At 44.9% G+C, this 12,639-nt stretch overlaps 1 long non-coding RNA gene and 1 pseudogene across 1 annotated transcript; both read left to right on the top strand.

The window, feature by feature from the left end:
• Positions 1–3,335: 3,335 nt before the first annotated feature.
• On the top strand, positions 3,336–6,338 carry LOC132647928 (uncharacterized). The gene is made up of 2 exons (XR_009586281.1): positions 3,336–3,446; positions 6,090–6,338. It is a non-coding gene; the product is annotated as an uncharacterized LOC132647928 (long non-coding RNA).
• Positions 4,336–4,460, top strand: LOC132651943 (small nucleolar RNA SNORA17; annotated as a pseudogene).
• Positions 6,339–12,639: the final 6,301 nt, after the last annotated feature.

Here is a 12,639-nt window from a genome sequence, read left to right as displayed (position 1 = left end):
GTCTAGATCAGTGGTTCTCAACCTTCCTAATGGTGCAGCTGCAACAGTTCCTCATGTTGGGGTGACCCCTCCCCCGCCACAAAATTACTTTGTTGCTACTTTATAACTGTAATTTTGACACTGTCATGAATCTTAATATAAGTATCTGACGTGCAGGGTCTCTGATATGCCGCCCGCAAAGAGGTTTCAGCCCGCAGGTCGAGAACTGCTCTAAGATCATTGAATCTCCAAGTATCGGAGACTTTTGTAAAATCAGTTTTGGGGACATGACCGAGATCCCAATTTCTGGTTGTCACCAAACTCTACTTTTCCCTCATCTTAGGCACACAACTGGACCACATTTTGTCTCCTTAGCAGCCAGGTATGTTGTTTATGGGAGATGTGCATGCGTGTTTCTGAGGTACCCTTCAAGGAAGTCTTGCTTAGAGCTGGCCCCACCCCCTCGCTGGCTGCAGCACTGAGGCGAGTGGGCCTTGAACTTTGCCTGGGCAGCACAGTGGAGCTGTCACTGGTGGTGTGGGGGAGGGAGAGCCAGCCCCAAGGTATGAGAGCAGGACAGCTGGTCTCATCTCTTGCCTGGCCAGTCTGGAGAGCTGGCCCCGGTGGCATGAGTTTGGGAGAGTTGTTCCCCCATGGTGGGAGTGCAGGAGAGCCAGTCCTGCCCTTTGCCAACTGCTGCAAGCAGGAGAGCTGGCCCTGCTCCCTCTCTGGGGCAGTGCTGGAGAGCTGGCCCTGGTGTCACGGGTACAGAGGAGCTGGTGTCTGAGCAACTCAGCTTCCACCCAGGCCCAGATCCAGAGTTTTGTGTTGGCCCACCCCAGGATCTACCCTATCTATGATCTGCTGGAGCATATGAAGGGTCTGGACCTGCAGCTCCAAAGCTGCAGGATCTCCATAACACAGGCCAACAACAGAATATCCAAGACAACTCTGGCGAGGATCCAGTATTGATAGTAATAGAATCCAGAGGCCTCAAACCAGACCAGTGACTCATGGCAACGAACGTTTGCAAGTGAGCTGTTTAGGTAAAAAACCAAAGTGCTCTTTTAGGGATGTGGGGTCAGCCAGCCTTATCACAGTGGTAAGCTGTGGACTCTCAGCTCCTAACCCTGTGTCACACAGCCTTCCAGGACCTGCCTTACTCTGTTACCACCTTCTTTTCATGGCCTTGATATCTAATACCTTTGTGTCTCCACACACCAGTCTCAGCTTCTCTCTCCTGAGAATCCAGCCTGTGATCCTAAGAGACAGAGTTTGGAGGACTGTGGCGTATCTTAAGGTGGATCCTAGGAGCTAAGGTTGGACAAGTTGGACTGAACAACGGAAAGCCTTCAGTCACCGGTTGGCATATTTGGCTCTGGGCTGCTGGCAGCACAGAACTATTGGAGCTTTCTGAGTAATGCAGTGGTTGGTTCCACGAAGATTTGAGTCGGCTGCCACAGAGAGCAGATTAGAACCAGCACAGGAGTTAGGTGGTCCAGGTTACAGTGGAGTGTAAACAGATACACAGTGGAGTCAGAATTGCCAGGCTCTGGTAAGCTTACCAAAGGGACAGGACAAAGGAGAAGGAAGTATTAAGTACAGTGCCTCAGATTAAGGTAATCCACTGGGGAGACAGTGTCATTTATATAGCCAAATGGAGAAGGCAGAAGAGGGAGAGAGAAAGAGGGGTGGGACTGAGAGGAAGAGGAGGAGGAGGAGGAGGAGGAGGAGGAGGAGGAGGAGGAGGAGGAGGAGGAGGAGGAGGAGGAGGAGGAGGGAGAGCAGAAGAAGGCAGTGATGGTGAGAGAGTGGAGTTGGTAGGAAATTCGAATGAAGCTGCCCAGACAGTGAGGCCTGGGAGAAGGCAGCATGCAGGGCAGAGCAGAAGTGGGAGTCCTTAAGGGCGATGAAGATGCCCACCACAATCTTTTCAAAGGTAAATCCTTGCTCACTTCCTCGAAGATGTGAAAGCAGCCCTTCAAGCTCCCTTTTCTTCTAGTTAGTGACAGAATTTCAGTTTCTGCAGAGTGGGAGATTTCCAGGCACCACAGACCCCCTGAAATCCCCAAATACATCTCATTTCTGCCCTGGTGTGTTTTTCCTACTTTCTCAACATTTTGCTAGTTTAAGGATTTCTCAGCCTTACCGGGGAAAGCGTTCACGGACTTCATCATCTATTCTGTTTTTGTTTCTTATTTATTGATGATTTTATTTTTCTCTATTACCTACATACACACCTCTTGCTGAACTTTTATCTTGCTGGTTGGAATATTTAGTTTTATCTTGTGCTTACTATGCTCCCTAGGAAGCAGTACTTTGATATCTCAAATGAACAGTACATAGCATCTTTACTGAAATAGCCTTCTGAGTAGGGATTGGAACAGACATTGTTCATGTGCAGGCAATTCAACTGGCCTGTACTCAGGGCCCTCCTGACAATGTCCTATGTCATCACCTGCACCAGGTGCACCATGAAGGCCAGCCTGCCGGTCACTCCAGCTCTGCTCTGTCTCTCTTGGTTTTTCTCTCTCTCTGTCCTCATGGATCACTCAGGCTCTAACTCCTTCCCCCTTCTCCCAAATAATCTTCCTTATACCAGATATGTTGCCTGCCCTAAGCATATATTATAACAGACATAATTTTTCTCAGTATAGAAGAATTTGTTCTGTTTTTTCTTCGTTCACTTTTCTTTGAAGAGACAAGAAGAAACAAGGGGAGGTAAGTACAGAGTTGTCTACGTAACACAGCGGGTGTCACATAAGTGACTGGACCTGGCACTGACTGATTCCTGGGCTGACCCGAGGGGCTGTGCTGTCGTTTCATCTAGTGGAATCATTCATAGTTGCATGGTGTTGAAAGAGCCTATGAAACGGACATTTGAAGTTGGATGGAGAATAATTTAGGTTCTGTCTTGGCTCCTTGATAGCTGTGTGATAATAGGGCACCTTTCTAGGCCTTTCTGATTTTCAGAAAATAACATCAATTTTGTTATAATTTTCATTTTTAAAGTTTTACTGAAACATGAAGTTTTATATATAAAATACCTTATATATGCTAAATGACATATAAAGATTTTTTTTATTAAAAATAAGTATTCTTCATACAATGTATCATGATCATGGTTTTCCTTCCCCTAGTGATACGTAAAAGTTGATCTCTTCTCCTTTAGTTAGCATCTTGTAAACTCTCAGGGGAGTGGGTTTTGTGTATGTGTGTATGAGGATGACATCAGCTGTCCTGATCTCTTGTTCCTCTGCCACAGTCCCTTGAGGCAGGGTCTCTCACTGAACCCAGGGTTTACTGTTTTGGCTGAACTAGCTGACCAGCAATCCTCCTGTCTCTGCCTTCTACAGCACCGGGGTTAGAGAGCATTGGTGGGTGGCCCACCTCTACCTCCTGAGTGTACACCACCACCTGCCTGGCCTGGCTTTTTGACCTAATGCTCAGGTCCTGGTGCTTGTGAGGTGAGTTCTCTTTCTCTGTGATCTCCAGCCCCAGGATGAATGACTTGAACAATTATTAAATGAAAGATTAAGCCAGGGCCACAGCTAACCGCACATCTTTGGCTCAGTTTGCTTCTTTGGGTCATCTTGTTTGAAATTCTGCTGAGAAGGAACTTATGCCTTCTAAGTATCCATGAGTTGAAACAGATCCCAACAGGTGTTAAGTAAGATGGTAGAGACTGAATTACTGAGGTTGAATCTTTCTGAGAGATTTTGCCGAGAGTGGTTTAGACCCCAGATACTCCTTTCATCATGAACTGTGACCAGATGACCATGGAGCAGAAAGTCTATAGTTTCTATAGCCATAACAAGAGAGGAAACCTCTGAGATCTCCAGCACTCAGAATCTGTAGAGACTCTGAAATGTTTCACTGATGGTGCCAGCTCAGAAATTAGAGTAAGGATGACATAATTTCTCAGTTGGTCCTGGAGCAGTATTTGCCGGCATGACAAAGACAAGTCTGCTTTGAAAGAGAAGTGGAAATCAAGTCCAGAAACTTTAGAAATGAATGAATGGTCTGATCAACAATTGCATGAATCACTGTGCTGGCCAGTGTTGTCAACTTGACACAAGCTAGTCATTTGGGAAGAAGGAACATCAGCTAAGAACATCCACCTACCAGACTGTAGGCAAGTCTGAAGGGCATTTTCTTGCTTGATAATTGGTGGAGGATCCAGATCGCTGTAAGCAGTCCCACCCTGAGCAGGTGCCCTGGATAATAACAGAACGTAGGCTTCACAAGCTGTGGTGGGAAAGCTTGAAGCAGTACTCCTTCGAGACCCTGCCCCCAGGTTCCTGCCCTGACTTCCCTGGATGATGGGCTGTGATATGGAAGTGAAACAAACCCTTTCCTCAAGTTGCTTTGATCATGGTGTTTCTTCATCTCAGAAACATAAACTCTGACAGAGGATTGAGGCTACGTCTCTGCTCAGTGTTCTGAACTGTGAACATCTGAATGATTAGTAACCTCATATCCCTGAAAAAAGTGAGCCTGAGACCACCAGTTCAGTGCTCTGCAAACCTGGAGAGCAGACCATGCCTGAGAGGACCCCTGCCCACTGCAGTAATGCCAAGTAGGGCATAGCACTCTTGAATATGCGTGCTCTTGAATATGAGAACCGAGAAAGAAAAGAGGGGCGTGTGGAGGCATTAGGTGTTGGTGTGTGGCGTGGAGCCGTTTGGAGAGACCAGAGATGGTGTGGTGTTTGGAGCAGAGAGAAGCAGACAGACAGAGAAAAATGCTTTGGGGTACAGCATTTTGAGGAGACTGCTAGCTGCATCTGTGGTTGATGGGGATTGGTATAGAGCCCTAAAAGTATCCCTTGACCCCATATAGCAGGGAGAAGTAAAGGGGTCTGAGGCCCCTCTCCCTACTAACCTTTTCTCTCTCCTATTTAAGGTTGGGGGTTGGTGGAAGGTAGAGGCCTAAACGTCCCAAAGAAAGTAGAGTTTTAAAAAAGACAGCTACAGATGTGGCTTTCCACTATAGATGAATCTCAGCCAGTCATGGTGGAGAAATGGAGTGAGAGAGTTTATTTCATGAATCAGGGACATTATCAACTGTTGCAGGATATTTGATCCCATTGTGAACCTCAAAATTGTGAACCGTAAAACCCTATTTCTTTGATGTGGTTGAGCCCTACCACACACCTTTAATCCAAGAGCTTTCTGTTTATTGTAGACAGGTGATTATGGTGTGGTTCACCCAGGCCTAGCACACACCTTTAATTCAAGAGCTTTCTGTACACAGGATTTAATAGTTAACCCTAGGTCAAGAGGCTGAGCAAGAAACCAGCTTCCAGGGATTAAAGAGTAGGAGGACTTTGAGTTGAGGGGTATTTAAGACAGCGTAGAGAAGAAAGAGCTTTTAGCTCAAGCTCTTGCTTTAGCATAAGCTTCAGCTCCCTGCCTTTTTGGGCTTTGAACTAATCTTGTGTTTTGTTTTTTTTTTTTTTTTTGGCATTTTCCTCCTGGGCTGTCAGGTGTATACTAGTGAGCCTTTTGAGTTTTTTCCATCCAGACCTGAGCTGAGAAGGAAGGTCAGTTGCGTGCTTTCTCTGCCTCTCTGAGCAATCAGGTTTATGCCAGGGTTCTTTCTTCTAAGAGTAAGAAAATATTATCTGATTTTTATAGGATCCCACAGTTAAAAGACTGAAATTTTTAAGAGGTTTTGAAGTTTTACAGAGACTTTGGAGTTTTAAAGTATTTGAATTTTTAATAATGGATTTTTAAGTCAGTGTTTTGTATTGTGATATTTACATGTCATCTTGGGGACAAACGAGAAGAAAAGGTTGTGGTTTATCAGTACTGTGTTCATGTAGCAAGTTGACAAGGAGTCAGTTGTGCTGGCTAATTTTATGTCAGCTTGACACAAGCTTGAGTCATTTGGGAAGAGCGATACTGAACTGAAAAAAAAAATGTCTCCACCAGTCTGACCTGTAGGCAAGTCATTAGGGCATTTTTTCAATTGTGATTGATGTGAGAGAGCCTAGATCACCAAAAGTAACACTGCTTTTGGGGAAGCAGTGGATAATATAAGAAAGCAAGATGAACAAGCTATGTGGAGCAAGAGAGTAAGCAACACTCCTCCATGTCCTGTTTCAGCTCCTGCCCTGAGTTCCTGCCCTGACTACCCTGGATGATGATCTGTACATGGAAATGTAAGGAAAATCGACTCTACATCCCAAGTTGCTTTTGGCCATGGTGTTTTATCACAGCAATAGAAATCCCAAGACAAAGCCTTATGCCATGTTCATACCTATGTGTAGGGGCACAAAAGTGTTTTCTTCTAAGAATATGTCCTTAAGAAAATTTATTATCTCATATTAAAAACAACTGTTAGCAGAAAAGCCAACAAGAGGAGTATGAAACCCTTCTGGATATGTCTAAATACTTTCTTGAGGATGGATGACCGTATGTAGGTGGCTACAGCAACTCCTGGAGAACTGCTCAAGAAAAGGGCAGTGTGGTAGTCGTCAGACAGCTTGTCTACCCATCAGGCCCAAAGAGAACCAATATAGGCCCAGAGATGAAGGCAACCTGTGAAAACACACGCAACTCCAGAAGAGCAAGGCCAAGCATCCCCAGGTGTCAGAAAGGGTTCCCGAAGGGACCTTCTTTCCATGTCCAATGGGGGCTGATGGTGTAGTTAGGAATTCTCTTTAGACTAGACTAGTCTTCTTCTGAGCCTGTCCTCATTGCACCAGAGCATTGAAGAAAATCCCGTATGTGAAGCCAACCAGGAGAGACTCCACAAAGCTCCTGACCTACAGAAATGTGAGAGCTGTCCTCATATCTTTAGGCATTTCCGTCACTTTTTAGCTTTCCAGAGAACACATAGGAATGAGATCATTTGCTTGTGCTGGGTGTAACGAAGGTCTCTCTTGGGCTCCAGGTCATCTATACAAGAGAGAAGCCTTACACATGCAGCACCTGCAGAGAGCCCTTTAGCCCCAAAACCAACCAACCAATGTTGGCTGGAGCATTGACATGGAGGAGGGGTCCCATACATCTCCAACCCCCCAATCACCTGCCAACATTTTCAATCATCCATGTACCATCACACCTGAGGCCTCCCTAGAGAAGCTGATTAAAAAGAAGTCTTCCACACTAGAAGCTTCTACAGCTACTGCCTCAACGTAATGAATATAAATATTCTATGCATGTATGTTATGGTACTTATCCATTAAGAATATGGACAAGCATATTCTTGTCCATATTCTTGTCCCTGACTATGCTTTTATTGTCTCACTCCACTAAAACCTAAGGCAAATGCCTAGAAAGTAGGTGGACAGTTTGTTTGATTTATTGAATAAAAAATTTTAAAAAGTGAAAGGATGCATAACCTCAGTCATCACTATCAATGATGTGTGACACAGTCTTTTGGAACACCAAGCATATTATCTACATACACTTAAACACACTCATACACATATGAACATTCAAAATTTGGGTCACACCACTTATTTTGTTGACATTCTTTTCTCAGTGTGGGATGGTCACAAGGAAACAGGAGATGGGCAGGTTAAGGCCATGTATAGTCTAGAGTGGAAAAAGTAGACCTCATTGATGGCAGTCAAGACAAGAGCTTTAGAAGGAATTTTCTTTCTTTTTTTTAAGATTCAGTTTTAATTATGTGTCCATGTCTATATCTGAGTGTGCATTTGTGCATGAATGCATTGCCTATGGAGGCCAGAAGAGGGCGTCAGACCCCTGTGGAGCAAGAGTTACAGGCGGTTGTGAACTAATGTTGGTACTGAGATATGAACTAGGTCCTCTGCAAAAGCACTAACTGCTCTTAACTGCTGACACGTCTCTCCAGTACCCAGAAGGTATTTTCTTGAGGCTCTAACTTGAAGTCCTGAGGTCAGAGCAGGAGAGGTGCATTAGGGCAGCAGGCTAACATTTCAAGAGAAGCCTCTTAGCCGTGTGGGTCACTAATTAATGCCATGGATTTATCAAATTTCACCTGAGCAGTCAAAAAGTCAGATCCCATTTTATATGACTTTCCTGATCCAGCATTGTGTGAGGTGTTAAGAGGGGACACAGGAAATACCTGTTCTCGAGCTGCTATGCACACGCCTAACCATATAGACATCTGAAAACACTAATGCAGCCTAAGAAATGAAGACTGACATGATAGTTAAGGAAGACAGTATTTGCCTTCCGGCTAGAGGCTTTGTTTGTGGCATGGTGGTGATTCAGGTTTAACATTGGGGAGAGAATTCTGGTCTGGGGAAATTACAGAAGAGACAGGAGTTGGGTTGGAATTGACAGAAACTGATTGGTTAGAAAGGAACAAAAAAGATACTTGAGAAGGCAGTAGGCTGAGCAGGCAACTGGGAAGTGACTAGAGCAGAGATACCTTAGATTCTTTACAGGGAGGCAAACCATGAAAACAGAATTTACCATGGCACTGTAGGTGTCTTAGGATAAACAGAAGAGTAAGCCTCTAGTCAGGGAAGCCAGTTGGCCATGAATGACTGAGTGTCCATCTAAACCAAAGAAGAGTCTATTCTATGAAGAATCAAAGCTGAGAGATAACACGAAGATAAAACTTGACTCATAGGTCAAAGAAAAGGAAAGACAAAATGAGAACAATGTTTATAAGCCACCAGAATCTGAACAAGATTGCTTGTGACAGAAATAGTCAAGTACAGATAGCATACCAAGAGTCTTATGGACTGGCCTATATGCAACTGGAAACTTGGCACAAGATTGTCTTTGATACATGAGCAGCAACAACAATGCCAGGAGGGAACATTTACTAGTCAGAAATAAGGGAGAGTCATTTGTGATGGCTAATCTTTGCTATAGGCCTGATTGGGTCTGAAAGCAAGATTGGGTCTAAAATACAAGCCTCTGGGTGCTTACCAGAATGGTCGACCGAGGAGGGAAGACCTTCCTCCTTCAAGATTGGAAAGCAGCTTCCTGTGCCACCCCGGATATGAAGAGAGCCAAGGGAAAAGCATGAGAGTCTGTCGTCTTCCTTTGCCCCTTACCAAGTGCATCTGCCCTGCTCCTGCCACTGCTGCCATCCTTACCTGGTCTCCTGGGCCTTCCCATGTGAACCAAAGACTAGCTGCTCTTCAGAAATCCTCCAGGTCTTCAGCAGCAGCAGAATGGGAATGTTGAGTTATCTGGCCTTGTAAGTGGTTTATCAGCCTTTCGAGAGTACAGTCATTGTTGGACTACCCAGCCCACAGTGGTTTGAGGCCCTGGTTGCACTGGTGTGGGACAGCCAGCCCAAAGGCTTAAAGGCATGAGAGCTGGACCCACCCTTCACTGTGGCAGTGCTGGAGAGCTGGCAGGCTGACCAGTTCAGCTACCACCCAGGTCCAGATCCAGGGTTTTGAGTTAGCCCCCCCCCCCCCAACATCTACCTCATCGATGAAGTGCTGGCTTGCGTGAAAGTGCTAGTTCCTGTAGATTCTAAGCTACAAGATCTCGTGACACAGGGCAGCAACAGAGTATCTGAGGGGAATCCGGTGAGGATGCAGTACTGACAGTGTGGTAGAAGTCAGAGGCCTCAAGCTACATCAATGATTCATTGCAACAAATATTTGAATGTGAAGATGTTTGAGCAAAAGAATGTACTGTATGATGTATTGTGACACACCACAGCTTCCAGGGCAAAATGTTTACTTTTGTTTTCTTGGGGGTGGGGAGGGAAGGTTGCTAGGGTGGAGAGTGGATATGGAAGGATGGGGAGATGAGTGGGATTGGGGCACATGATGTGAAACTCACAAAGAATAAAAAGTTTAAAAATACCCAGAATAAAAAAGTAACTCTAAAAAACCAATGGAAAAAATGGGCAAAGAACCTGAATGTAAATGTGTAAATGGTGCTTAGTGTTGCTTAGTGAAAACGAAATTTAAACACAGCAGTCATATAGGTGGAACCCCCATCCCCACAAAAACAACGCCGAAACAAACAAACGAAAATTGAAAAACAAAACAAAAACAAAACAAAAGAACCCACTGAAACCAAGTGGAGAAATGACAGGTCCTTGTACATGCTGATGAAAATGAGTGCTGCAAACACCGGTCCCGGGAGCAAACAGCAATAACCTGGGAAGGCTGAAGACAGGCTTTTGCCGTTGAGCAGCTCCACCTCTGGAAGATAATCTGGGGAGACTCAGCCTATTTAATCACATAGCTCAAAGCTGGTTCACACGTGTGTCATTAGCATGCAGGAAGGCCAACAAACTGAGGCCATTTAATAAGACTATTCTGTGCATCAAAGTGGACAGGTTATAACTGAATCATTAGGGGAAAGCCTAGAGAAGATAGTATTGAGTAAAAAAAAAAGTTGCAGAAAGACACACATAACTATGACTACTATATAGACACACACATCATAAACATGAAGATGAGTCACACAAACTACAGGTTCAAGGGGGGAAAATGGTGAAGAATGTTGGAAATAGACTAGGGCATTAAAGGGGGCTTCATGGGCTGGCAAGATGGTGACCTGAGTTTGATGCTTGGAACCCACATAAAGGTGGAAGGAGAGAATTTACTTACAAAGTTGTTCTCTGACCTCCACATGTTCTTTGGTAATGCACACACATACACATATACCACAACATACTCCAATAATAATAAACAAGCTTCAATTTCACCTGTAATTTTAAAAATTGTTTGTTTATTGTGGCAAAAAAATATGAGTGGCTACACAGGAGTGCAGAGAACTATTGTTTTAGTAAAATTGTTAAATCTCTACAGATTTTTTTCTGTATTTTAAATTCATTTGTTGGTATAATGTTCTTTTGGACCTCATGTTAGTACAATTTACCCTTGTTCGTTCAAATGCTGATCTCTCTACCCCACTATCTGGTTTCAATCCAGACATTGCAACGCGATGCTTATCCTAAGCATCACCTGTCTCAAGTTTGTGTAAACATGCCCCATTTGTTCCCTATATTGTCAATTAACAACCAGCCCCAATGCTGTGCAATGGAGAGGATAGGGTGGGCCATCCTAGTCAGGGAGAAGGACAGGAAGCAGGAGGGAGGAGCAGAGAATCCGAAGGAGAGGTCTTGGAAACATGTGGAGAGATGGACCGGACCTAAGATACGACTAAAAGCAAGTATAATGTGTGAAATTTGAATGGTAGGAAACTATGCAGGCTTGGAGGTTTAGGATGGAATAACTATTGCCCAGCATTGTGTTCTACTTTAATTAAATAAATCCCAGTCTCTGTGTGGTGATTTGGGTATACAGCTGGCTTAGGACTTACCGCTGGGTATCTAAAAGATAAGATACGTCAATAGTAAATATTAATACCAACAACATTCCTTAAACTGCTTACTTTTCAGTTTTTAAAATATCTTCTTGAATTTCATTTATGGTAGGGTGTCCAGAGCTGCATGCCCCTGGATAACTGGGTTTTGGAGATGCCATATTGCTTTGGCTTTAGTTGTTTTTTCACGCTGGCCTCTACCCATCGGGCTGTCTCAGGTGTTGGCTGTTAGTTTCTGGTGCCTCCTTGAATCCTGCGGTGGGGAGAATCCCTTGGGCAGGAAGATGATTTTTCCTGAAGGAGGCCTCCTCAGCTTTTTGTATATGCTCACGGAATGGCTTGTGCCACAGCTCACCTCAGGTGTATGGACTTGAGCAGTAACTGTGGTCGCTGATAGTCAGGGGGCTCTCCTCTCACCAGGAGAAGTCCTGGAGACAGCTGCCCTGCTGCTGGGTTTCTTGCTCTGAATTTAGTGAGCTGCTGCTGCTGCTCTTACACTGAGTTTGCTGGGCGCAGCCCTCTTGAAGAAGCAGGGAGCCCCATGGTTTGGTCAGTTTAGCTAGAGATAACTGGTTGCACCTTGGAGAAGTATCTGGGGGCTGATCCCATGGGTCTCAGACTTCTGTAGGTCTGAGATTGGAGCTCTGTGCCCAAGTCCCAAGCGGTAATCGGTGGCAGGTGAGTGCAGCGCTCATGTGTGCAGCAGGAGGCTAGAGCCTGAAGCCTGCGGGAACCCTGTTGCACTTGCTTCTATAAAAGTGCATTAAAACCCTTGTGTAGCATGACATCAACATAAATCCTTAAGCCTTGTGTGTAGAGTAAGTCTCCTTATACATCCTTATGCTTCAAGAGCTCTTTGTGTTCCCTAAACTCTGGTTGAACCCAATAGATGAGACAGAACCCCCAATACAAGAGGGATGGTTGAGAAGCTGTGGCTTAATATCTTACCACATCAGCACCATCTTGCATCCTTTCCAGATGTGTGCCATAAGCCAGGCACTATGTGTCTCACACATTAACCCACTGAATCTTCCCCCAAAGACTTCAGATAGGTATTTCCATCTTCCAAATTATTTTTTCTTTTGCAGCTGAGACATAGGGAGGTTACATTGTGTGCCTCCAATTTGGTTCACTGCAGTCTTGAGGATGGATGGTTACCTTTTCTTTTTTCCAAGTCACACAGTCACTGCCAGATCTAGGTTCAAACAGTGGCAGCACAGTAACTTAACACAAGACTAGAATGTCCACAGCTGGGGCTTGGGGAAGGCTCGGTGGGTCACATGCTTGCTGTGCAAGCATGAAGACTGGAGATTGACTCCCAGCAAACACATCAGAGTGGAGGCACAGCTGTAACCCCAGTATCGGGAGACAAAGGGGACTCCAGGGACTCACTGGCCAACCAGTCTACTCT

This window comes from Meriones unguiculatus, chromosome 1, assembly GCF_030254825.1.
Source record: "Meriones unguiculatus strain TT.TT164.6M chromosome 1, Bangor_MerUng_6.1, whole genome shotgun sequence".
NCBI lineage: Eukaryota > Metazoa > Chordata > Mammalia > Rodentia > Muridae > Meriones > Meriones unguiculatus.
Note: the sequence above shows the minus strand (reverse complement) of the source record. Positions and strands in the feature narration are given on the sequence as shown.